Genomic DNA, 27,780 nt, shown 5'->3' on the forward strand with positions numbered 1-27,780 from the left:
TGAGATATTTTATGAGTCTATGAATCTAACCTCAATGCCATAGAGAACAGTTTGGATTCCAGGCTCTACACTGGGAAAACCCCTCAGGGCAAATACGGAAAGAAACTGAAATTAGATGAGATGACATTGTGATATCTTCATCTGCAACATACTAAATAAAGTTTGAACTTCTCCATCCCTGCCCTTAATGAGAAACAGGAAGCTTAAAGGATTGATGTCTCAGTCTGATTCGCTGCTTAAATTGTGTTTCATGTGAACTATTGTTGGAAATGCCATTTTGACTGAAGGAAGGGCAAGATAAGAAAGCTGTTTTAATATAACTTGAAATCTTGATGGTAAAAGGTAATTTATATTTTCAGTAAGAGGTTTTCATCTTCATTGGAGTCTAATGATATTGATCTGATATCAGTACTAAGTATATATTTTTGAATTCTGACCAGATTCTGCTTCTGTGGGAACTACAAATGTTTCACATTGTTCCAGAAAATGGAGCTCTTTCTGTGCATATCTTTGGCTGAGCAGTTTACAAGTGACTGCATTTTGCTGTTCTGTGTGATAATTTTTTTTTTTTTTGGTTTATTTTAAGATGAATGGTTCTCAGTTTTATATTTGTGGCTATTGCTGTGGCCCTTCAAGGGTATTTATAGTAAAGTCATAGTAGCCAATGCTGAGTTTGGTTTTGTTTTTCCTTTTCTAACAGCTAAGAAGCCAGTGTGTTACATGATTTACAGAAAAGTTCAAACATTTCAAATTAAGTGAAGGGTATACAGCTTCAGAGTGAATTATGTTCTTAAACATAATGAAAATCTCCATTTGAGAATGAAGCACGTCCCAGAGTTTGGAATGAGACAGAAGAAATGAGATATTCAAATCAAACCAGAAGTTCTTTTTACCTAATAACAATTTACATAGCCATGTTTAGAACAAAGCTTGTATTTTGAATGGTTATAGATACTGACCTGTGTGTGCAAAACTAACTCTACACAGCTGGTGATTAATAAGACTACAGTCACAAAGCATGTGCATGCAAAACTGTGTAGGCAGTGCTAGCAGGCAAAGGGAATGCTCAACTAAGTAATTTTTTATATTCTTTATAAATGAAAACTGGGAAGCTTCTGTTCAGTCTTTTTTTTTTTTTTTTTTTTTTCCCTTTTCACCAAGACACCTCTAGGGTTTTATCTTAGAAGAAAGAACCCTTAGACAGAACCAAAGTCAATAACCCTCAAGAGACAAATGGAGACAGAACTTAGCAGCAATTCCTTCAATATTTCAAAAAAATCCTAAAGACTGTGACATGACAAGAATAGACCCTTGGATCACTGAAATGATCTGAGAAATCAAATATGAAAGAGATGAATTACCAGGTAGCCATCACCTGCATTACTCAATGTCATATACATTGCTCTCTCCACAGCTGATAACACTGTATATAATAAATTTGGTATGTTTTGTGGGGAAAAGTGCTGTATGCTTTTGTTTAAACTTCCTATGTGAAATTCCTCCTTCATTAAAAACCGGTAGAAGAGCTGGCCCCTTCAGTGTGTCAGGACGCCAATGATTCAGTGTCTCGATTTACTTCTTTCTTCCTCTCTCTAGTGTTGGATGTTGTTCATCTGTCACTTGTTTTCTATAGTTATTTCTCCATTATTGTTTAATTTCTTACCAATTATGTTCCTCTTCCTGATTTCTCATTTAATTCCTCAAGTTCTATTATGACAGGTGGCAGAAAAGTGGTTATCTGATACCGAAGGAGAACAATTTGGGGTATTTACTCTTTGTAAGACTGAATGTTCAGGCACCTTCCTCTGAATGTTCTGGTTCCTGTACTATTCCAGGATTCTGGCCTACAATTTTTAACACTTATTTTAGTGGAAATTTGTCTTTGACTACTGTAGAATAAAGTTGGTGGTAAAAAAGTTGATCTGAATACCAGATAGTAAAATTTCTTTCCTTGCTTACCTTGACATCTTGGGAATTGCAAAGGGTTAGCTGTTGATTTGGCATCAAATTCAGCTCCAAACTATAAACCTCTTCTGACAAAAGAAACCATGTTAAAGGAGGTTAAAGGGGAGGGAAAGAATTTACTCGCCGATGCATCAAGCAGATCACTTTTTAATGATGTGACATTTGTACTTGTTGTAGAAGGTGAGGTCTCTGTGAGAAGTTGTTAATATACCAGAGATCAGATGCATAGCAGCTTTTGTTTATATCCGATGTCTGTTATAGTAATTATCATGAAGATATTGAAATCTGTAAAAAGAACTGAAGATTACCAAATGAACAGCCTGGTTTAGGCAATATTAAGAAAGCAAAATGAAAACAATTTACATACACAAGTTGTCTGACAGCATCTAGAACTCCCCAGGGCATTTAAACCTGTATCAAAGCAGCTGGAGAAGAAAGTTATTCTTGAAGTAATTCCCCTCATGAAGTGGGGAGAAGGGGCAGAACTCATGACCATGTGGCCTTTGAGCAAGAGCACACTGAAAGAAATTTGCATGAGGGATGTGAATGAAACATAACTGTCAGCATATATTAGAACAATATTTTATGGGGTTGGTTTGTTTTTTATTTTTTGCTTGCAATGCTCTGTTTGCTTGCACTCTTTAAGACCTTAATCTCAAGTTTTGCTAGGTAAAGCTTTCTTTTTTATTTTTAAGCCTGTCTTTTGTTGGGGAGCAAGGTGCATCCCAGTGGAACGGTAGGGCTAGAGGTAAAAAGTCAGAATATATACGCAGGTAGCGGCAAAGGAGCTGCACCTTGAGCCACAGGTGCTGAAAGTGCTTCCTACTGCTCTGTTAAGCATCAGTGTGGGGACCGCGGCTGCCAAATATCAGCCTTTGGGAAGAAATTCCCTCCAGCAGAACAGTCCTCTCTTCTTCCTGCTTAGAAGCAGATGGCAAAGAGGCAGCCCACATCCCCAGGCAGACCTGGATATGCTGTGCCTCTTTAGGCTGAAGATTACTTTAATCCAGTAAGTCGTTGTTCATTTCAGTCATACAGATATTTGAACTGTCTTAAAGTAAAATAGAAATTATTTTGGGGGTAATCCCTGCATTTTTTCTGTAAAGCAAATGAACAGTACAAACAAGCCTGATTTTATACAACATAAAACATAGTAGCTAACATGGGCAAACTAAAGCTAAACTGTGAATGTATTTCTAATATATTAAAGCATTGGTTTTTACTGACGATATATTGTCATAATATTATTTCCTAATAGTTTTCCAACATTGTTATATTATGGCAGTGGTGATAGTAATTTATGAAAAGAGTTATATGATCACAGAATAACAGTGCTCTGCATCATTCAGATGCTGCAATGAGGGAAGCAATATATTTATTTAATCCTCTTGATTTATAGCTATGATTTTTTAATTTTTTTTTTTTTTTTTACTGGGCTGATTACAAGAGTATTTGACCACTTCACAGTCATTAACTCCTTTAGATGATTAAAGTAACAAGAGGTGCCTCTCCGAACACAGTGAACCTCTGATCACTGCTTAAAAATATAGTACATCATAACAAAAATGGTGGTACGCTGGTTAATGTATTAAATAACCAAGCAGCACAAAAGTGCTCAATTTCTCTCAATACTGCACTCAAAAATGGGTTTCTTTAGCAAGACTTCCTGTTTAGAAGCAGTAGATTCTGAAAGTGAATAGGTCATTTGTTTATCTTCTCAGTTCCTCTTGTTTGATCATTACTCCAGTTTTACAAAGAAGCTGAGGCACAGAGACGAAGCACTAAGAAAGTTAGGAGTTAGAACCTCTTTCCTACTGCCTTTGATCTGGGAATCTGTGTATTTTTCCCCACAGAAAGCACCACTTAGTCTATTTAAATTCATTATCACATATCTTTATAACTCTTTGAGGATCTGAGATACTACAATTGAAAATCATCCTAACATGTCTAAAGAAAAAAAAAGCTGCTTTAGTCATGGGAGTTAAATACAGAGAGGTGGTGATGGTCCTCTCTTCAGTCCTGTACACTTTCTTAAAGTAGCATTTTTTTATAGCAAGGAGTTAATAGCTAAACTAGACAACATTGTCCAGTTGCACAAGTATCCCTATTTAGTTTTGCTAGGAATACTAAAGTTTTGGCACTCACAGTCTGTATATTTTGAGCTGTAAGCAATAGATTTTCCTGTGTCTCCTGGCCTGGACTCTTCTAAGTATATATTAACCATTGCAACTAGTTGCTGAGTTCCACAGTAATTGGTAGTGTTGGCAAATATCCACTAGTGACAGACCTGAGAGCCACTGTAATCCATTCCTTCACTGCAGCTAAAAGTGGAGCTTAAAATTAGCAGCATGAAAACGAAGTGTTCTTTTAGTAGAAATTGTGATTTGATACTGACTTGGTGGTAGTTTAAAAATGGAGCTTCAAAAAGTAAAAAAGTGTCATGGTCCAAAAAGAAGAAAGTGAAAAATGAGGCTTGCACACCAAATTGGATTGATCTGTGTTAGCAATAACAAATTCAAGCTTCATATAAACTTTATGCATCCTGCATGGTTGCAGAGTGAAATCAATGGTTATTCGCTCGCTTAAATCAAAATTCTAATTAACGTGATTAGCAGCAAAAAAGTGTGCTGGCTTTAGGAGTTTGTGTCAAAGTAATGACACCATTGTTGTACCTGCCATACTCTGTCAGAGTCAGGTGATCAGGCGGTGCTAGCTGAAGAACCTCTTGAATATTAATCCAAGATCAAATGATAACTTGCACCTTTCCTTAACTCCATGTATGGGAAATTTGTCTTCCTCGCTACTTTGTTCTGTAATGTTCACAGACTTTTTTCTTCTAATGGTTCTGTTTCAGACAGACAGAAATGTTTTTCTCATGACCTTTCCACTGGCCCAGTTAACAAGCTGATGAGATTCAAATAACAGCTGAAGACTGCTAAGAAAATCTGAATAAACCAGATGTACAGCCATTTACAATAGTTGTATTTTTTTCCTCTTTTTATTTCCTATTTCTGTTTGGTTAAAACCACAATATGAATAATGTTTTAGAAGGTGAAAAGTTAAATCTGATCTTCATGGGATTTAGCCTGATGTGTGGGAAATGTAAATCTAACCTTCTATCTAGGAGTGTTTTGCTTGAACGTACTGGCCTGCATTTTCAGTTCCAATTTACCGAATGTGTTCTTCAGCTTCCTTCACTCATGGATCTGGTAAAGGAGCAATATTAGACATTACTTATCTTACTTGCCAAAGTTTCAGATTTTCCTGAGCCAAGTGTGAACAAAGAATTTCCTGTAAGGGAGTCTAATGTGGAATTCGGTGAGAATTTCAGAATTAAAACTGTAAGCTATGCTGTCTGCAGAATGAAATAACAGGGAGTCTTTATTCTATCATGCTTAGAAATGACTTCCTGAAAAAAGATACAGTATTCTGTTCTCATCGGGTATCACATTATTCATTCCTCTGTTTTCAAGTTAGGCACACAAAAAAATGTTGACACAAGTAGCTATAATCAAGGAACATGTAAAAACTAAATTAGGGATCATCCAGATGAGAAAATTTTATTAACATAATGAAGGATACAGCCTCCACTTTTAGCCTCAGAAGCAGATTTTGGTATGTTTTTCAGGCATTTGTTAATCCTGATCTCTGGAGTCATCAAAGAATAAGCAAGAGAAATAGGAAAAAAATATTTTCTGAAAGCAAAGCACTTCTGTAAATATAGCCTGATCTGAAACCTCTGAATTCTGATGGAAAGGTGCTCTCTGACTTTTGAGAGGGATGTTGGAGCTTTGCCTTAGTAATAGGTTGCCTGTCCATTCAGCTACATGAAGGTATATACACACGAATTTTTGTTTCTTTTGTTTTCATGCTAGCTTGGAGAGAAACTTCTTTAGTGTCGATTAAATCGTATCTATATAGTTTGATACTTTACACATCGCTACAGATAAAACATAAACTTCAGAAGTGTTGGAAACAACAGAAATGAGAGAGACAAAGGACTGATTTAGAACGCGGAGGAGCTGTAATAGTTTATTTGGAAAAAAAGAGTTAAATTACTTCAAATCAGAGGGAGGTTGTAGAGTCGTTGATGTATGATGCTCAGAATCATGCCTGCCACACTGTCGTACCAAGAATGCCAGTTATCTCCAGTGCCCTGCAGATGAAAAGGACAAATTCAGTCTCATTATTATACATGATGTTTTCCGCTTGAAGAGGATGCCTGTTGCCTAGTCATGCCTATGAATTTAGTGCCTGCACGAAATTATATTGAACAGGAGATGTAGACAACTGTGTCAACCCTTATACTTCTCTATACATACCGATATTGATTATAAAGAGTATTAAAATGAAACTAAATTTGTGAGGGCTGTGAAATGGTAAATTCATTTGGAACCTCTTAGCTTTATGGTTTTATTAATATTTTAACCATATTTTTCATGATGTTTACTGTGTTACTCATATGACAACTGTAATAAAAGTGTGTACACACAATCCATTAACACCTCTACTTTTTACTGTCTTCATTTTCTTAGACAAGCCTCACTGAAATAGAAATGTGCCATACTTCTTCACCTCCTTCTTTTCCCCTCTCCAGAATGAATGCAGTTCATGTGTAAGGACTGCTATGGTAGAAAATCTTTTTTATTTCCAGTAAAATATGGGAGGGATGGAATGATTATACTGTATACATCTACATAAAGATTATGATGCTACCTTCAAGTGCACGATCATGTTTTAGTCATTCCTTCCCTTATATTCACCATCCATTGAGATCTTGTGTCAGTCATTACACACTCTGACTTAAAAAAGGAACTGCAGACAAACTAAGTCTGGGATATTTTTTGAATGCTTGTCTTTTCGACTGAAAGAACTTACATTTTTTTGAGGGTTTTAGATGTAATATACATACAATCTTTTTCCTGCTATTATTAGGAAATTTAAACTCTGTCAGTGAGTGCTCGGAACTCCCAGAAGAAGCAGCTGGAGATCTGCACATGGAGGGGAAGCAGACTATCAAGTTGAGGTCAGCAGTGCATCTGAGAAAGGAGGGTGCTCCCCTAAGCCTTTTTTTTTTTTTGCCTCTGGCAGTAGGTAGAATAAAGAGGAGGGATGATAAGGACCAAACACTCCAGACGCCCTGACTTGTGCTTTCATTTGCATATTTTACACTCCTTCGGTTTCTCTCCAAAAAGAAAAGGGTATGCACTTATATTATATGACTTTTGGTTTGTTTTAACTTGGTATTGTTTATATAATTTAATAGGAGACTTGATTACCTTTTCAATTTTTTCCTCCCTCAATTATGAAGACAAGTTTTTGATCTCCTTTGATGTGCTCTTACTTTCTTCCCTCTGCATTTAGTCAATGCTTCTGTATTCGCTTGGTCTTGTAGTTCTGTCCTTGCAAGCTTCAATAGCCTCATCATCTTTGATTCTGCTAAAGCCCTCATGAAAAACCCTGAAAAACATTCTTCTTGGAAACAATTCTGTCAATGTCTCATTGATTTCATTTGCATCAAATCATGATTTTTTTTGTTTCTCTTGTTGCTGACTCACCCTGTCCTTCTCTACCCCAGATACATACAGTGGTGTCCTGACACCCTCTGTCATTCTGTCTTCGAGACTGGTGTTCTAGTTAGTAATTAGTCCTTGTCCTTGTGTCCCCCAGCTCTATTCCCACTCTGTCCTGAGGCAGTGATTCAGTAGCTCATTCTGCTTAAGTTGATTCTGTCCCTGTTATTTACCCCTACAACTGTTTATGGGGTTGCATGATGAAGCAGATAGATTACTGCTCTATTTTAAAAATATTCTGCCTTCACGGGGAGGCTTGTTATTAACCTGGGAGTCATAACCTTGTTCCCTGGAGATCTGTGCAGTGAGTGGAATTACACCATCACAACTGAACGCGTATTCAGGGGGTGGAAACGTGGCTGGGGACACAGGAGGCAGGAGCTTCCCGAGAAAGACACAGTTGCCAAGAGAAATGGCTGTGGAAGAATAGTCTATTTTCCTTGTCATCTCTCCCCAGATCTTTTGCTTTAATGATTACATTTAGCCAACTTTCTGAAAGTTAAAGGCCCTTTCAGCTCATCTGGTTTTGAGCGATCTCTGCCAGTCAGTATTAACATCCCCTCGGGGACAGGAGAGTGAAAAACAACTGTGCTTATTGACTTCCTCATTTTGAAGGAGCTGAACTGTTTCCAGCAATTAAAGGTAATTTGAAGTTTTCTGGGAAGTGTAAAAAATGGAGTAAGTAATAATAGGCCCTCTTATTGCCCAGCCCTGCAGGGATTGAGCTGTTGTTCACTGACAACTCTCTTTTTTAACCTTTGTGTGACCTCCAAGGGATTGATGACCCAGAGTTAGAGAAAACAGTACTAATCCAGTGCCCTTCCTGGTCTCAGATGCCACCTTTCTGTGAATAAAATGTGTCATATGCTCTTCTCTTATGACTCTTCTCTTTTGGAACACTGTCATTCTTAGGAGAAGTGCAACATGAAGTATTGCTGTTACTAGATTTATGGCAGGAATGTGCAGCCATGCATAAAGCTTGTTAAGCAGTTCAGGTTAACTTGGCACTAGAAAAAAGTAGATGGAAGCCCAGGATGTAAGACCCCACTGGGCAGAACCTCAGGGCCAAGGGATGACATAAAGACGGCACCTTCATATCTAGTATTTGCTCTTAGATGATTTTTTTTAGATGATTTTTGAAATCTGTTTTACTGACAGAGATGTGTTGTGAATTCTGCCAAACCAGTGTTGCTATAGGAGGAGCTGGCTCCTATTCCACTGTAAGCATTGTGACTTGTCAGGGATTTTATTTTTGGTGGGGATGATGTAAGGTGCAGAAAGTAAGTTGCTGAGCAGGCTTTCCAATGTAGAGTTTGTGATCCTGTTACTTACAAAGCTTGGGTATTCTTACTCGTCAGCGGACAAACAAGACTGTACTTTCTCCTCTTATAATTTTTTTTTTTTAAATTTTATTTTACTTTTTTTACTTATACTGGCCAGCAACAGAAAAGTTTCCTTCCCTTCTCTTGTTTTACAGTCATACATACACAGACAAATTTTCTATCTTTATTTTAATAATTCTACACGTCAACAGAACGTCCGTTCTGGACATCCTCGCTCTGGACCTGTGTTCACTTTTAATCCTTTGCTGACCTACCTCAGCGCGATGGCAACACACCAGTAATGGCCATTAGATCCAGTGCTGTAGCTTTTGTTGCTCGCACGGTACATCTGCTGCTGCAGAGGCTTTTTTTCTTTTGTCTTTCTCCCTTGCTGGTGCCATGCTTTTGACTGTTTAATGGTTACTGTGCTATTGAACTCCACAGGGGAACATATCCCCAAACATTTCTCTAACCTCATCCAGAGAAATCTGAGAGCTCTTCTCCCTGTGCTCCCTGCAGGAGCTTCCTGCTTGCTTTTTATGTTTCAGCTACTACACACACATACTTAGGTTTGACTCCTTTGGTAAAAGCTAACCTAATGAGCTATCAGAGAGAACAGCTAATGGCAGTGCAGCCTCATCCCCTTTCCCTGTATAATTTTTCTTCTGTACTTATGAAATCTTTCTTCACTGGGTGATTAATTATGCTAATCTCAGACTTTTAACTTAATCATTAATTATTACATTTGGCTATTACTCTGAGTATTTGAGGTCTGCATGGCCTTGTGCTGTCCATACATTTTTACATCAGTGTACTTAAATATAGTGTTATAAGTAATTAATTGGTAAACAACCACTGAAAATTTACCTCACACACAGGTTGTTATGTAGAGTAATACTGTCGTGGGGAATAGGTGTTCTATCTCATTAAAATCATCTTGTTGCCTGAGACATCACATATTTGGGGAACAGGGGGTCAAACCCACTGAGGGATATAGACCTAAAATGCATGCTTAAATTCTTTCTCAGCATCTCTCTGAAGCTGATCCCAGACTGGCTCCATCTCAAATGTTCTTGCTATTATTGCATATTGCAGTAAATTATTCCCATCAGAAATTCTAAGGTGTTTCCAGTACTGCAATACTCAATATCAGTGTGGACTTGGTATCATTAAATAAAATGAGGTATATTCCCTGATTTTTTTTCAAGTTTCTAGCAAGGTAAAATTTGATACTTACGTGATATGACTGTGATTTGATATGAGCCATTAAATGGCTCGTTCAGTCATGCGATATTTGCCTTCACCTTTCTAGAGAATAGGAGGGATTTTTCTTCTGTTATATTTCTCGATTTCTTTTCTGTCATTGTGTTCACATAATATGTTCAAATAACAAACGAAGTTGACAATTAATTTCTGCTGTTACAATCCATATGATGTGGAAGATGTTCAGATATAAGTTCGAAGGAGCAGAAAACCCCAAGAAAATCAGACAGCAAAACTAAACCTTAGACCAAAGTCAGCTCCTGCTGGGCATTGTACCACTCCAACACATCCCTCATCTTTGAACAACAGTTCATGGGCTATTCCATTAAATAGCTAATTTTTATGAGCCCCAGAGCACTCACAGAAGTTTCATTATACCACTTCAAGTAATAAGAACATCTGATACTGTGAGGGTGTAAGTATTCTAATGTTCAGTTTCAAGTTATGAGGCTTTCGGGTGATCAGTGCTTTCCAAATTCAGACCTCTAGCTTAGTGCTGCATTCCATAAATTTTTGTGTCTGAAGGCTCAGATATTTGTCATAATATATATGTAAGAGGAAAAAATTGGCTGCATTTTGAAACCAAGATTGTAGAAAATTATTTTGAAATAATCTTACCCTATGCATTTCATTCTCTCTTGTCATAATGCCTATTACACTCCGAGCTCATAAAGCACCTGGACATGTACTTAATTGACAAGTTAATCAGTAGTGTTGCTTTATTCATGAGTCTCAAATGCAAAGAGCTAGCCATGAGGGAGCTAGAGCCTCTAAGACAAATGATGAGAAAATAAATGATAATATTAAAAGTGCTGTAGATTACTTTTTTTCTTTTGGATGAGTTTCATGATTTAAACCTGGCCAGCAGCCAAACACCACGCAGCCGCTCATTCAACCCTTCCCCCTCAGGAATGGGAAGGAGAAAAATTAAGCAAAACGTTCAGGAATCAAGACAAGGACAGGGAGGGATGACTCACACATGACGATCATGGGCGAAAGACAGACTCCTTAGGGGAAGAAAAAGAACATCAATTTAATTCAAACAACAACATTTAACAGACAGAGTAGGACAGTGAGAAGTACAATCACATCGTAAAAACACCTCCCCCCACCCCTCCCTTCTTCCCAGGCTCAGTTTGCTCCTGATTTTTGCTACCTCCTCCCTCATCAGTGGGGCAGGGTGGGGGGCAGGGGATGGGGGTAGAAGTCAGTCCCTCACATGCTGTTGCTACTGCTTCTTCCTCCTCAGGGGGAGGACTCCTCACACCCTTCTCCTGTTCCAGCGTGGGCTCCCTCTCATTGGAGACAGTCCTCCACGATCTCCAACATGAATCTTTCCCATGGGCCACAGCCCTTCCCGAGCTGCTCTGGCACGGATCCCTCCTGAGTATCGCAGTCCTCCCAGCGCTGAACTACAACAGCAAGGGGTTCCCAGAGTCCCAGCCTTCTTCTGGTGCAGCCACCTTCTCCTGTGTGGGCTGCAGGTGGGCATCTGCTCCACCAGTGACCTCCATGGGTGCAGGGGCACAGCCGGCCCTCTCACCACAGGCTGGAGGGGTGTCTCTGCTCTGGTGCACCTCCCCCCTTTCCTCCTCTTTTTTTCCCCTGACCTCACTGCTTGCATAGCTGTCTTCCTCAGAACTCCTCCTCACAACTCCAACTCCTCCCAGTTTCCCTTCTTAAATACGTTATCACAGAGGTGCAACCACCATCGCTAATTGGCTCAGCCTTGGCTAGGGGTGGATCCAACTTAGAACTGGGGAAGCTTTGAGAAGCTTCTCACAGGGACCACCACTGTAGCCCCTTCCCTTGCTACCAAAACCCCTGCCACATGCACAAACCCAACACATTGAGAGAAGAAAAACTAATATGGAGACTGCTTGATTTGGTATTGGCAGCTTAACAGTAGCCTGCTTTAATGTATGTCTTCAGAAATTGTAGGGTTCTGAAGAGGAACTATGAAGATGATGACCAGACTCATATGAACAACAAGCAGCAAGTGATCAGTGCTGAATATCCAGAACTGAATAGAATGGGAAATACCACAAATATACCAAAACAAGATAAACATCTATACTGTTTTTTAAAGAGCTTTGTGATAATCTAGGTTTAGACATTTGGAATTTAAAAATTTTAACTGCTTGCTTAAGTGATATATGCAGTGTGGGAGATGCAATTACATTGCTGCAAGCATAGCTACAGCAAAAAATACATGCTGTAGACAAGTATTTAAAATGACAGTGGTGCATACAAGAAACCTGACAAGTTGTGAAAATTGGAACTATGTCACTTCTTACGTGATATTCCAGGAACTATGTTAAAAGAATCAGGACTAATCCTAATGAAACATAACCTCTCCATTGTGCCAAACTACTGTAAACTGAATCTGACTGGCTGTTGCACTGGTGACATTTTCTAATCCAATTTAATGGATTCCAGCACTTGCCTGGGCAGCTGTTGAAATCCTCCATTGATTGCAACCTATGTCATCTTTTCATCTGCCTGTTTTACATTTCAATTATCATCTCCACCTCATTTCGCCTCTTCTGATCAGGTGGGTATCTAGCAAATGTCTACTATCAAAATAATCCCAATATTGCATGTAATTTCCTGTAATGATTCTATGCCACCTCCAGTTCACATTAGGCTCCTGTCTCAGTTAATAACTAAATCACACTTCACAGATAAAACTTGTTATTTACTCTCCATGTTTTCCAGGCTCAGTCTGCTCATTGCTCCTCACTGAGTTTTGATTCTTTACTTCACTTTCATTTAAATCTGATGATCAAAATCCCTCCTCCATGCATAGAACATACATTTTTCCTTACTATATTCTTTATAAATGGAAGTTGAAGTCTTTGCTTTTAGTTTTCAAGAGAACTAAAATGCCCGAGTTTTTCTTTTACCACTGTTTTTTATTTATGCACTCTTCGGGATGTCACTTAAGTTGTCTATGCCTAAATTTAATGGTCTTTAAAATGAGTACCGTGATACTTAATTCACTGGATTATTGCGATCTAATTAATGAATCCTTTGAAAAATCTTTTGAAGCTCTCATTTGTAAGGTGCTTTATAAATATGTAATAGTCATAGCAATAAATTAATTTCATTTCTTGGCCAGTATCATATGGATGTGGGACTTTTGTTTTATTCTCCCCACAAATAGTGCTTCATTTCTGAGTCATAACTAAGCTATTTCACATCTCAGTTCTATCTGTAAGTAATGATTGTTTCTGTGCATATATGTATCAAAGAGAATTTTAAAGATTCATTATTCATGTTCCATATGAACCACTGGAGTCCTTAACTATAAAATAAGCCCCATGAAAAGTGTAGATTGTTTTTCTTTCCACCTTGTCTTCAGTTTAGAAGCATGCAGTGAAAATATGCTGTTTACAGGTGAGGCATACTTCCTGGTGTGAGAGTCTTAAACGGGCCAAAACATGTGGAGTATTATTAATACTTATTGGTACCACAAAATATTTCAAAGAGGGCATCAAAATCCCAACTTACTTTTTGACCTTAGCTTTTTGGTAGGGACTAAAAAGCCCATACCATGCAAGTGCTGTATGTGTGCCATTGTCTCTGAAACACAACTAAATCTAGGGAAACCATACGGTGATGCAGAATACAAAATTGTGACAGAGCCTACTGAAGAAAATTTAAATCCAACTGTAATTGTAGTTTTAGACTGATGTAATCTGATTTTCAACAGGTTACTGAATTTGAAGGCATCATTCCTGTTCTGCTGAATGTTATAGGTTACTTAAATGTCATAAGTAAAGAATTCATAGAATAGTTTGGGTTGCAAGGGACCTCTAAAGGTCATCTAGTCCAACTTCCCTGCAATAAGCAGGGACATCTTCAATTAGATCAGGTTTATCAGGCCCCCATCCAAACTGGCGTTGCATGTTTCCAGGGATGGGGCATCTACCACCAGCCTGGGCAACCTGTGCCAGTGTTTCATCACCCTCCTTTTTTCCTTATGTGTAGGCTAAATCTACCCGCTGTCAGTTTAAAACCATTACCCCTCATTCTATCCCTACACTCCCTGATCAAGAGTCCTTCCCCATCTTTCCTGTAGCCCCTTTAAGCACTGGGAGGCTGCTCTAAAGTCTCCCTGGAGCCTTCTCTTCTCCAGCTGAACACCCCAACTCTCTCAGCCTGTCCTCACAGGGGAGGTGCTGCAGCCCCTGATCATCTTCGTGGCATCCTCTGGACTCACTCAGACAGGCCCATTTCCTTCTGATGTTGGTGCTCCCAGAGCTGGACCCAGCACTGCAGGGGGGGTCTCACGAGAGCAGAGTAGAGGGGGAGAATCCCCTCCCTCGCCCTGCTCTGGATGCAGCCCAGCACACGGGTGGCTTCCTGGGCTGTGAGCGCACGTTACTGGCTCATAGCTGGTTTTCCATCCACTGATACCCCCAAGTCCTTTGCAGGGCTGTTCTCAATGCACTCCGTGCCCAGCCTGTGTTTGTGCTTGGGATTGCCCCGACCCACGTGCAGGACTTTGCACTTGGCCTTGATGGACTTCGTGGGATTCATGTGGGCCCACTTCTTGAGCAAATTATCCATTTGAATTTCCTTCCTAAAATCTACTCCAGTTTTGTATGTAACATGAATCTAGCCTCACAATGTAAGTAAATCTCTTATATAAGTAAAAACATGTCTGTGTTAAGTGCTTGTAAGATCAGGACCTAAGAATGGCATCCTCCTTCTGTGTTATAGCAAAATACTCCATTTTATTTATATCTTATTTATACTTTTACTTGCTTTAATTTCAATTTATTCCATTAGCAAGATCACGAGAATGAAGAAGTAGGACAATTTAACAGCTGAAGTGGCTTTTCAGAAAATTACACAAGTTATTGGCATCATTCACAATTTGCCTGGCACCATTATATCTAATGTAAGATGACTAACTTCATTAAGGCTGAAATATTAGCTGTAGGAGGGGCAGCCAGCTAGGCCTATGGTTCTCTACCCAACTGTTGCTTAATCATTTCTATTTATCGTTCAAGAAAGGATAGCTCCAGAATTAAAGAACATTTACTTATCTATACAAATATAGACATCACCAATTGCTGTGAGTTTATGAAACTAAACGAACAGAAGAGGCAGAAAGTTTGTAATATGTCTGAGAACAATATTAGAATTATTTGAGTTTAGGGAATAAAATGGGGAAAATAGTAATTGTCTCTCAGAGAATAATACTTGTAATATGATAGTAAGAATCGCTCTGCATAGCTTTCACTCTCCAAATATTGGAAACACAGCATTTGCAAACTTTAATTAAATCCTCGCTGCTCCACTGAGAGTTAACATTTTTAACCCTGTTGCAATGAAGAGCTGTGTAGTCGTATAACTTGTATAGAATTAGAAACTCTCATCTAATGTTGAAAATGGAAAAAAAAAATAAACACACAGCCTTTTTTCTGTATTTATTTTTAACTTATAGTAGTACCTCATGCATTTAAATATTTACATATGTAATCATTAATAACTGAGATAAGTTTATATCATGAGCAAACTAATTATGAAGTTATGAAGTCTAAAATTTAAGAAGCATTTGATAAAATATGAGAAGAAATTTTCAAATCTGTTTATCCTTAAGCTATATAGTTTGCACTCATGACTGGCTGCTTGTGTGTGCAATGTTAGTTTATAGTAGGAATATAATTATCTACTTCTGACATGAGGTTCACCCAACAGTTTCACATGCTGTTGTTACCTTTGGTGTTGAATATGTGATATCACAGTTCTGAATATTTTTCTGTTTCCTGTAATTTGGGAAGCAAGCAATGAAAGAATAAATAAGAGGTTGATTTTATTTTATATAAGATCTGTCAAGGCTCTGATTTCTGAAAGGGCTGATACAGCAACATCTGTAATGGGTGCCAATGCCTGGGCCTAGGCATAGGATCTGTTTGGAAAATCCTGGTTAATTCTGCAAAAGCCCATAGAGATCGAGAGACAATAGATGTACTGTAGCCTGAACCATGGTCTTTTACATTTCTTTCTTCTAATAGCTCTACATTAAAGAAAATTACTGTACAAAGGATTTTTTTAAACAGAAAAATACTGTTGAAGAGATAATAGATATTTAAAAAATAGAGAGCATGAGGAAATGCCATGCAAGTGGTGGTTTAATTCCTCAGCCTTTTTGCTCTGTTTTTATTATTCTCTGTAGTTAAATATTAATAGAGTCAGTGCCACTTAAGCAAAGTCATTTGTATCATCTCACTAGCCTACATGGAATTAAGGAAGAATGAACTCCAGCTCTTCAAGTGAGCAGGAGATAACAATGCCGCACAACGCAGAAATGATTGAATTTGCCAGCGGTGTTTGTGCAATGCTTGGTAATTTACAAGGGCATTTTCAAGAGATTCAGTGGCTGGGATTCCTTGGAGGCAGTTCTCCTGGGCACTGAAACTGAATCAACGTTTAAATGGTTTTACTTTTAGAGCGGTTTAGAAAAAATGTAAGTAAATAGATGTTTTCATAATTAATACAGTCACTGCAAATCATGCAAGGATCATTTGGTTTTTGAAAGGAGAGAAAACTGTGTTCTCATTTGGCTGGGCATCTTGCACTGTGTTTGTTAGAACTGTGAAGAAATGTAAAATGCAGGTTGCTGGATTAAGGCAAGACCAATTACTCACTGATCTGGATGAATCCACTCCCTCTTTAGTAGATAATGCATCTGCTGTGGAGGAAATGAAGTGAGCTGGAAGTCAGGGATCTGAATTCTTCCCTCTGCTCTGCTACTGGTGTCCCTGTGCGTCCCACCTCTTCCTGCTTCAGATCCCCTTTGGCTAGAAGCTGGAGTGGCAATGACCGCTTTCAAACAAACATCCAAGTACTTAATTTTCGAGACACAATGTGTTATTTCCACCCTATACGTTTTATTTCCAACCTACAGGAAGTCCTATTGTTTCTTTCCTTTGTAACATCCCCAATATGTTTTAAAATCTGTTAATGTTTTGCTGCAGTGCCAGCATTTCAGCAGAAGAGCATAATGGAGATTGCTTTGTCTCTGTATTTGTACTCTTTCTGTGTATCTACAAAGAGGGACAGGCTGCTAGACATTTGCCATGTTGGTGCTATAAATACCTGCTCACTTGATTGCTGTAAAATCTAATAAAGCAGGAATTTGGGGGCTTGATGTCTCTTTTTTGTGACAAGAAGGAAGGTGATATTCTGGCAAAGGCATAGAGTGGGAGCAAGAGACAAATCTGCTTCTGCCTCCTTGATTTCCTGCATGTTTTTGAAAGTCTAGACAAAGTCAAAGCAAAAATCCTCTTTAATTTTTGTGGGCAATTTTTTTTTTTTTTTTGGTAAACCATTGGCTTCAGTAAAACTGCTCAGACTTCATCATTGGTAGTTCTCACTCTACCTAAGATAATATGTAAATAGCATAATTATGGAGTACTCAAGGATTTAAATGTCTTTCTCTTTCAAAACCTCTGGGGGGAAAGATATAGTAAAATTCTAAAAACCTCTAGGGAGATGGAAACCCCAAATGGCCATCCCTTTTCATCAAAACAAGGTAAAAATATTTTTGTCTCAGGTTTCTTTCTAATGAGCTCTTGAGATTTGCAACATTGCAAAAGGGGTTCCTGGAATGAATGAAGAAAGTTGTCAGTTGCCTAAAGGAGCACACTGGTGAAAGAAAAACAGCGATGCTTCCTCTGTCTCATTTATATATAGCAAAACACCAGAAAGCGAAGCCATTGTTCTTCCCAAAGAAGTAGTTCAGGCTCTGTGGGGGATGAAGAGTGTTGCTTCACTCTTAATGTTGCTGCTGGTGCCTGTTCTACTTGCCCTTCCTATTCCTTGAATTTTCCTTGACTGCCCTAGCTGTGCAGTAAAGAAAAATTCTCACAGAGTTTTTTGGCTGAATCTAGGTAAGGCTTCTGTCAGTCTTAATATATTAGTTTTATAGATTTATCAGATGAAATTCCTTCCCCAGATCTGTGTCCTTTACTCCATCCAGTAGATTCTGAAATTGCTAGCTGTCTTAAACTTTTGGAACAACGGGCAACTTGTCTCTGAACTAATGCTTCTTTTTGCTAGGCTTATACTACCGTGAGAAAGGCTGCAAGATTTTTTTTTTTGAAGTTTTTTTACACAAACTTGTTAAGATATGTTTTCTTCTTATTTTTTAGCTTTAGACAAAGTCATTCAGTTCATTTCCTTGTAAAAATAACTCAGAAGTAAAACAAAATAACTGAAAGGACTGCTGGGAGTTGAGTAGCACTGATGATTAATGGCCTGCTGCCTCTGAAAACTGCAAGTCAGTTATGAAATTTCTTTGATAACTGGAATTTCATATTTTAGTTCATATACATATACACATGTATATTACTATACATGCATGCTTTCTTCCTGATGTATACGTGAACTTTCCACGGAAATTTTTGATGAATGCTGAAATGTTTTCAGTTAAAGGAGTTATGTTGTAAATTCTGTTACTGTAACAGCCTTTGGAGTATATGAAATGACACTGGATTTGACAGGAGACTCAGATGCAGTGACTAGATATTCCCAGAATGGTTGAGATTCAAATCAGAGTATGTCAATCATCTTTGGGGAGCTGGTAGTAAATATATTGAACTAATCTCAGGAAGAAGTTGGTTTAAAACCAGCTGATGCTTTTCATAAGGAACAATTATCACACTTGAGACCATAATTAAAGGTAGTCTTGGAGGTCTGGCTTGACTGCAAAGTCTGTTTAAAAACATGGACATTTTTCTTCCTATTCTTACCTCTTATTCAGTTCACATTGGAGTGAATTTCATTAGATCTTTACTTTGGGATTTACTTTTATTGTGTTCAAATTTATAAAACCATATTATCTATTTCAGTTTTCTATTTAAAAGGCACAGTGTGACAGCCAACCTACTTCGACTTACGGAAATACTTCCATGTGAATAATTACTGGAGATCTCTACTGTACCCAGACAAATGGCTGCAAATCACCTCTCTGACAGAAGATATATCCCTCTACTGGGGGTTATTGCTATATATCTTCCATAATAATCAGAAGTTTGAAAACACTCAACCAATTAGTGGAAATGTAGCAAACTGTGCGTGAACAACGTTAGTGGCCAATTTCTTCCATTTTGGAGATGCCACTCTATAAAACTAGGGGGAAACCGTGCTGGGCTCCAGGGCAATCTAACACTGTACAGTTGGTCACTAACCGGGAATGACACCAGGCAGACCCATGCCTTAGATTTTTTATCCACATCATTAAACAACTGGAGTTTTGCCCACAAGTTAGAGCAGAAGACTGATTCCAGTGACTTTTGGTCATAGTTGTTCTCCTGATTTATTGCATGGCATTAAATAAATCATCTTGCATCTCTCCTCGCTTTTAAGGTCAATTTTGGGGTAGGATTCTTTCAGCTTTACCATCATGATTTGGACTTCCAGATGTTACTGCAATATATGTAATAACTGTAATGAAAAATAATGTAGTTCACCTTTGCATAAGAAACATTAGAGTGCAAATCTTTGATTGAATAGATTAGTCTTGAATTGGTAAGACCAACCTGTTATTGTTCAGGTAGACCTAAGCATATATTACCTCTGGTTCCAACCCATGTCATCAATCACAGACTGTTAAATTTGTTCTCAAATGATACAGTCACTGTCTTTGTCTTATCAACTGATACAGAAAAAGTTCTGTTCATGTGGGGTATACAGTAGCTTCGCCCTGTCTTCTTTTCTTTTTAAATGAGTCATAGGCATTAGCAGAAGCGTATAGATTAGTCAGCTGCTTGTTTGTATTTTCAGAATGGGGATAGACCTTAATGAAAAAGAAAATGATACTGGTTGTAGAGTTAAGAGAGAACATTAGGCAGTTTTGCACATACCTTGTTGCAGCTCATTGCTTTTAAACAATAGAAACAAGGGGGTTTTTATTGAACACTGGTGATATACCAGATATATATGTCTAACTTTGACTATGGAAGCATGAAGAAGACCATTCACTTAGATAATTCAGCCCAGATTTTACACTAGCTTTCTATGCGCTTAGTCCAGACTATGGGAGCTGAGCAAGCTTGGCAAGAGCAGCCATGTGAAACAGAGCTTATTGCTAAGATACAGGCACTCCCAAACTATGGTCTTATATATCCAGGGCAATGTAAGATACACCGCCAAGTCTCTCTGCTAGGCTCCTTTGAAAATCTTAGCTTTAATGTAATTAAGCAACAGAGTGAGCTCCAGTTGCCTTGATGGTTTGAGTCTCATGTACCTAGCTGACAGTTTCACTGTGTTTCTGCATTATGTCTCTACTTTGATTAGGCCCAGATACATTTAATTAGCAGGTTGTTTGATCAATTAGATGATGAACCCTAAAGGCACCTTCTTGCTTAGATGTGCTTTGAACAACAATTTTAATCCTAGTGACAGCTCCTCTATAAAGAAAAGGGGAGAAACCAGTGTAATTAAGATGTGAGTGCACAAAAATGCCTATGTGACTTTGCAGCATAAAACTAAAAATACTTTGAACTCGAAAACGTAGAAGACATAGAGTTCAGTGGATGTAAACTCTGAGGTTTTCAACTGAGTTATTATTTGTTTATATCTAGGTCTATGATGAATAGGAGAGAGATACCTGAAAGTGTTTACTGTTGTCTTTGCTCCCACTTCACTGATTTCCCTAGCACCAGAGTTAGGCTAATGATGAGTGGAAATTTAATTTTGTTTAGTGCCTAAGTGTTACTGTTGTAAAATGTTCCTAAGTCTCTAACAAATATCAGTAGCTAAAAAGAAAAGCAAGAAAAAAACCCCCCATGACCACTTACTAGAAAGCATTTACTAGAAAAATTCTGAAATGTTGGAATGGAAATAAGTGGAAGTTCTCTTTCAGACAATCAGAAATTGTTCCAAACTGTTGAATTAGTGGAATCGGGAACAAGGACGGGTCAAGGTTCATCTTGGCTTGTGAGATTATGCGAAGGCCACATTATGCCGTGCAATAAAAATAATTACTAGAAAAAAAGAAAATGGAAGCGATTTTGAGGGACTGGCTTATCTCCCTGCCTTTGGGTTTTGATCTGCTTCTGTATATGTGCTCTGCAATTTCAACTGTTGAGCAATCTAGAGGATGTTCCCCTATATTGAATCTTGGGGTATAAGTAAGGAAGTAGTATTTAATGCAAAATAAGTTGCAGTGGCAAATAACATGTCCATTTTTTAATAGCTACAGTCACTGAATCAAGGATTCAAACAGAGATAATTCCCCTGCTGGCATTTAAAGTTTGGCCAAATACAGAAACAGAGATCAAAGAAAACATTTTTTTCAGCTGTTTAAAGTGATTTAAGAGGTGGAAACTTAGTCCAGAGGGGTGGGAATGAGAAACAAGACTTTGTATTTGTGCACGCCACGCACATATTCAAATATACGTGTCTATAGCACTCATGTCAAATATTTCGGTTCATTGTGTTTTCTTGTCGTGAAGGTAAACTTTGAAACATGTTTTGTGGAGAAAGAAATCCACTGTTTCCTATTTGTCTTCTTATTTTACTGTGCATCATTGATAGGATGTAAGCTGTTCAACGACAGGAAAATAAATTATTTCTGTCTACACTAGTGGTGAATAGTGTGGAATCCTTTTATTACTTCGATATTTGGTTTGCACTGCAGTAGTGAATGGTGTATTGTCTGGTAGAGTTCCACTGGAGATACTTGATAGAGTTTTTCTTTCAGGATCCTAGACTACCTATAGAATTGTTTATTATTTTGCTCTGTTATTGGAAAACATGTCCACTGACTCAACAAATCTTTCTATACTGCTTGAATTAAGAGATTTCTTGAGGTGTGGGTTTATTAAAAAAAAAAAAAAATAAAAAAAATGAAATTATTCATGTAACTACCTGGTACCAGCAACATTCAAACATCCCACTCAGTACGCAGATACCAATCCAGTTAGGACAGGGTTAATTATGTTCTCTTGAGTCCACCACTATCAATGATAAGTATTTAAGAGTTTTGTCTTGAACATTACTCACACTTTGTGGGATGTGTTCTTCATTTTCTTTTTGTGCTTTAGTCACACACTTGTGTTCAGATTGAAGAAGTCCCAAATTCATGAAGAAATGCAAAATCAAAATTTAAGCCTCCTCATATCTAACAAAGTCAGTTTTGTAATTGCTCTTCCCATTTTATTCTCATATCACTGTGCTGTCTCCTTTTTCATTTCACTGGGAGGTCTCTCACTTAGGAAGATTAGTCCTTTGGAAGATCTGATCAGCATGTTCCCTATAATGTATTATATTGCTAATAGTTCTGGTCTCTGACATCCTTTCTTAACAACAGAACATAAGAATGGTCTTTCCAAGTCAGACCATAGACCCACGTAGTCCAGCATCTTTTTCCTGTAGTAGCACAGAGCAGATATCTAGGAAGGAATATAGGACAAGAACAAAAACATAATAATTTTTTTTTATCTACTCCCCAATATTTTGAACTTGAGACTTGTTTGGGATGTTATTTTTGTGGTACTCTTGATAGTTTTTCATTCTACTATCTTGCCTCCTCAGTTTTTGATGTAAGGTCACCCAGGTAACTGTTTTTATCAGGACGAATGCCTCTTAACCTAAGAATGGTGATATTGGTTCAGTATCACCACAGGATTGTGCTGGTATTCCACTTCCAGAAGGAATATATGAACACACGAAAGAACTAAAGCTGGTCAACTGTATATGTGACTTCCCTAGCTAAGTACTCTTCAGTCTCTGACTGTTTTCAACTCAGATGAATTTCTGAGCCTGAAGCAGATTGATGCTTAATAACTCTTATTGGATCGCTCTTCCAAATACTTGTGCAGCATCCATTTATTTAACTATGTGCTTTCTGAAAAAGTATTTCCTTTTCTGTCCTGATACGTTCACTTCATGTTTTCTAAAGGCTCGTATAAAAAGAAGCAGCAAAACCCGGTCAATTCCTATTAATTATTGCTATATAGTGTGTTGTTTTATAGACTTCCATTATTTTGCTCTCTTTTGTTTCTTTTACAGAATTCTAGTCCGTTTTGTCATGTCCCATATAAATCTGTTCCATGTCTTTCAACACCTCAGCTACTGTTCTGTAAACTTTCTTCAGTTCCACTATATCCTTTCTGAAATGTGGCACAGTGTTCAAGAAGTAGGAATGTCAAGCATTAAAGAGGGAATGGCAATGCTTTTGTTTTCTGTTCTTTCCCAAAGAATTCCTGATATTGACTGCTATAAAATTGTTTTTGTAGAGTCATCCATTATAGCTTCACAATCCTCTGCACAGCTCTTCCCCTGCGTTACAGAATGCATTTATCTGCATTATCCTCAGCCTGCTGCAGACTATCTTTCTACATGTGCCCATCCCTTTATGCAGTAAAACTGGCTGGATGCTGAAAGTCACTACTGCACAAATAAAAAATGAGAGCAAAAAAATATTAGTTGCAGAATGAACTTTACAAATTCCATGTGACCTAGGAAGTCTGAGGTATTGTTTCAAGCAAACTGAAGTGAGGAAAAAAAAAAAAAAAAAAATTAAGATTCCTCAGCTGCTGAGGAAACCTGCATTCCCTTTTATATAAGCCTTGGTGCAAAGATGGGCAACGAGAAGCTCTTAGAGAATCAGCTTAAGCCAGATTTACAGAGGTTCAAAGAAATGTGTTCCAGGGCCACCAGGTCCCTCCCTCTGGCAGCAGGCAGAAGGATGGTCTTAGATATTGTCTCTAAATAAGGCTGACACGTTTTGTGGGCCTCCCACACCACTGGAAGCCCTGACAAATTTGTCTTATTGCCAAGGATTTTGTGAAAAAAATAATGTCTTGTAAAATTCCTGACCAGTCTTATTATTCAGCCCACTAAGCATAAAATCAAATCTAGGAGGTGGCCATTAACTCTCAGGGAAGTCTGGCTTTATTTTATTAAAAAGAGCAAAAAGCAGTGGATATTTACACATGGACTGTAGCTGCCTCTGCAGCAAATCCCAGTATAGAATGTGGCCAGTAGGCATTTCAAAGTACAGAAAGCATCATGACTGACTGCAGGATGGTAAGGTAATTTGACACTTTAAAATAATATCTCATTATAAAATCATAAGAACTGTCAATAACAGCAGAATGACTCACCAAGTCAGGTAACTCATTATCATGACCTAAATATAAAGGAAGTAGGAATGGCTGTCTTGAAGAGGAAATACTAAGGCATCCTGAGGGAGGAAAACTACCAGCAGCTAAGTTTGAGGAGGTCTATATAGAAACACTCATATTTTTAAATGTTAAGCTATTTTGTTATTTTTCATGCAATAATAAGCCTAACCACAGGAAAGGCATGAATTTTGGACTCTGCCTTGTGTATAGAGAATCCTGGGAAACATGCCTGCTCACACAGTGTTGCTAATAATAATGTAAATTATTAAAGCTGACAGAATTTTTATAGCTAATGCGTGCGCCCTTTGCACTCTGCATTTTCTTCAGCTTGAACAATGAATAAACACCAATCAGGTTTTTTTTTTTTCTTTCCACAGTTCATGTGCCAATGCTGTTATTTTTGATCACAGCACTGCAGGAAAATGTTAAAATATAAAGAAGAAAAGGTGGAAAACAGGCAAATAATCTCTTGGGTTTAAATTAAATTTTCTGTTGATGGTACATTCTTGTAATATTCCTTTCTTTAATGGAAAATATAAATATCTAAACAGTGCAAAATTTACATATGTGTCCAATGGCTTTGATAATCTCATTATTAAGATTGACATCGCTCTTCATGATCTTTCTAATAAACAAAAATTAATTTTTGTTTGTACGTAAGAAAAACCATATTTTTAAACTGAGATCTTAAGCTCTAGAGAGATTTATGAAAACAAGTGATTAAAAAAGTGGTTTGCCTTTGTCTAAGCGCAAAAGAAAGGGAATTAGCAGATAGAAGAATAATGTTGTCAATCATTTCTATGTCTTAGTAAATTTTTGAACGCTTAAATCCTATTTATATGCGCCATAAATAAAACACGACTTCAAAATAAATTTTGAGCATGCTGGCTTGAGCTTGCATTCTAAGGGTTAACTTTCTTTAGAACAATTCATAGAACAGCATTTGGGAGCTGGGCATTGATTTTAACGAAATCAGCTGCCTAGGGTAAGTGTAAATTTCTAGAAATGCTAGGTAGCTTAGAAAAGATAGAGCCAGACTTTGACAGCTGTGGTCTAGAGAATTTTGGTTTAGTTTTCTACAATTCTTATATATCACATTTTGCTGAATATTTCTGGTCATAAGGATATTGCTAACGCAAGTACAGTTGTGATGTATGCACACATGCTTTATCTATATGCATATACATACTTATTTTGAAGTTTGGTGCAGAAGGAGATGCCGTCGATTTATTTTTGGACTACGGTCACAGAAGTTGGAATTGCTTCTGTGTGCCAAAAGGTTTTCCTTGACAATTTTAGAACATGCCTTGTCCTCTAATTACTCTTTGCAGAAGATGGCCATGCTCAGAGTTCCTCTGATGGCTTTATTCCTCATTATTCTCTGCCCACTTTTGGGGTATGAATAGCTATCAGTACGTGATTTTTCTCTCATATCCTGGCAAGGGAGGTCTCTACTGTGCACAGCGATGTGTCGGCAATTTAAAAGAATCCTTCCCTGCAGGAAGCAATAACACTAGAAATGATTAAAACAAAGCCTAAAATGTCACCTTAGACTAATGAAATTCCATCATCAGGCAATACAGAGTTGACACTTCTGTGAGACCCTTTAAAACTTAGATTAAGAAGAGAAAATTAAACTTGAAATGAGAGGAAACAAAACCAGCTCTCTTTTCCCTGGCAAGAGTTGAGTACAGTATGTTGATTATTCTCAGACAAGCTGATCTCACAGACAGCGACCCTAACTCAGCATAAAGAACAGCTAGCAACATGGCTTTAGATGGCCGGCAATGTTATCTATTGTTCATCATCTTAAAAAATGAAATATCTGCCTTGGAGCTAGCTGATCTGTAGCTTTACTCATATGTCCCCTCATATGTGGGGAGACACATGAGGAACTACTTTACTAGCTCAGCCCAGGGACTATTCCCATCCATTTTCCCATCGCTGAGAGTGGGCAGTACAGTGCTTCAGTGGAAAGTACAGGATTCCTGCACAGATGGCAGTTATAAAATAACCTGTGTGTAAGGGAGTTTTCTTTTAGGTTCATCTAATTATATATATCAATGTCTGCTTGGAAACACGGCGTTTTGTAGCTTTTTAATTCAGTTCAGTAAAGTGGTTTTAAGCCACTTCAGATGTTCACAACGTTTGACCCCCACGTTTAAATCTAGGTAAACCTCTACCCCTGGCGGTACCTCTTAGTGGTGAATAGCAGAGACCAGCTGCTTTTTGGGAAGGGCGTCAGTGCGTATAGAGGTTCCTCGGTTTTAGTGGAGCACAGATGTGAGAGCACAGCGCTGGGGAACTGTTTCTGTGAGCTGCAGCTTTCCTGAATAAGGAGTTTTAAGTCTCCTATAGGGGCACTCCTGCATCACTTAACAACACTACATTTGGCTGCACAAGGGTAAAAAATATACATTTGTAACATTTAAACTGAATCCTGAGGTTGGAATCTTCAGCTGCTTTTAGGATCAAGTAGAAATGGGAACTTAACTCCGATAGTCCCTGCACACTCCAGCATTTCTTGCTCAGCTGCTCAGCTGTGTGTGAGAGTTTAGATGTAATTTTGCCTTGGGCACGGAGCCAGTCACTGCAACACTGAGAGAAGTGATAGTTCAGGGCTGCTCTTTTACTTCTTTTCATCACTGCTGAGTGTTGTTTTACTTTCCTCATTTCAGAAAGAAACCGATCAGCCAGTGTGTGGGCTGTCAGCAGCTCCCTCGCTCTCTCGTTTTTTATTGCGGTACAGCCTGGTGGGGACCGCCAGCCATCCACGATGTTTCCACACCCCGGCTGCTCTGCCCCCAGCTCCCCAACCTCCTTTACCCTGGGTGCATCCCCATAAATTCCCCTTGGCAGACATGCCCTTGCGTGCAGCGTGATCGCCAGGGCAGCAGCTGCTGTTTGATAGAGATCTAGCAGTCTGCCACCGTCAAGGAGAGATTTTGCCATGTTGGGGCAGGTCACACGACCATGGAGTCCAGTATCTTGCTTTAAGCAATGAGAAATACCTGATGTTTCAAATGAAGCTGAAAGGACCTACCGATGTAACTGGAGAACTGTGTGTAGCAGAATAATTCCGGGTTGACATAGCACATAGGGATCTGGTGGAGTTGGGAACGGTCAGTGTGAGGTTAATGGTTGGACTGGAGGATCTTCAAGGTCTTTTCCAACCGAGATAATTCTGTGATTCTGTAATTTTACTGGCTCTGAGTGCCTATGACATGAAAACACAGCTACGTCTATTATAGACCATAGAGCCATGAGTCCCTTGTGTGTCTGGAGCTGGACTTAGGAACACTAGAGTAATAAAGACAGTCTGTCTTAATTGGTCTGGGAAAAAAAAAATGGTGAGAGCCAGAGAGGACACATGCAACTTAGACTTGGTGAAAAGTGTCTTTTCTATCTTTCTGTCTGAATTTACAGACAGGTTGGAATTGTCCTGTCCAAAGTAACAAAACTCATTGAATTACGTGCTGCTCAAGCTAGCACACTGTGCTGTTAGCA

At 38.4% G+C, this 27,780-nt stretch overlaps 1 protein-coding gene across 4 annotated transcripts in view; it reads left to right on the top strand.

Moving 5' to 3' along the window:
• The window catches only part of LRRC4C (leucine rich repeat containing 4C), a 517,448-nt gene that overhangs the window by 464,858 nt on the left and 24,810 nt on the right, over positions 1–27,780 (top strand). The window contains exon 1 of one of the 4 annotated variants that reach the window (XM_074852554.1): positions 774–1,364. The exons of the other annotated variants lie outside the window; for them this stretch is intronic. The gene's annotated coding sequence lies outside the window, so the exon portion shown is untranslated. Of the gene's footprint in view, positions 1–773; positions 1,365–27,780 lie in introns of those variants that run through there. 4 annotated transcript variants of the gene reach the window in all.

The sequence above is a fragment of the Strix uralensis genome, chromosome 29, assembly GCF_047716275.1.
Source record: "Strix uralensis isolate ZFMK-TIS-50842 chromosome 29, bStrUra1, whole genome shotgun sequence".
Lineage (NCBI taxonomy): Eukaryota > Metazoa > Chordata > Aves > Strigiformes > Strigidae > Strix > Strix uralensis.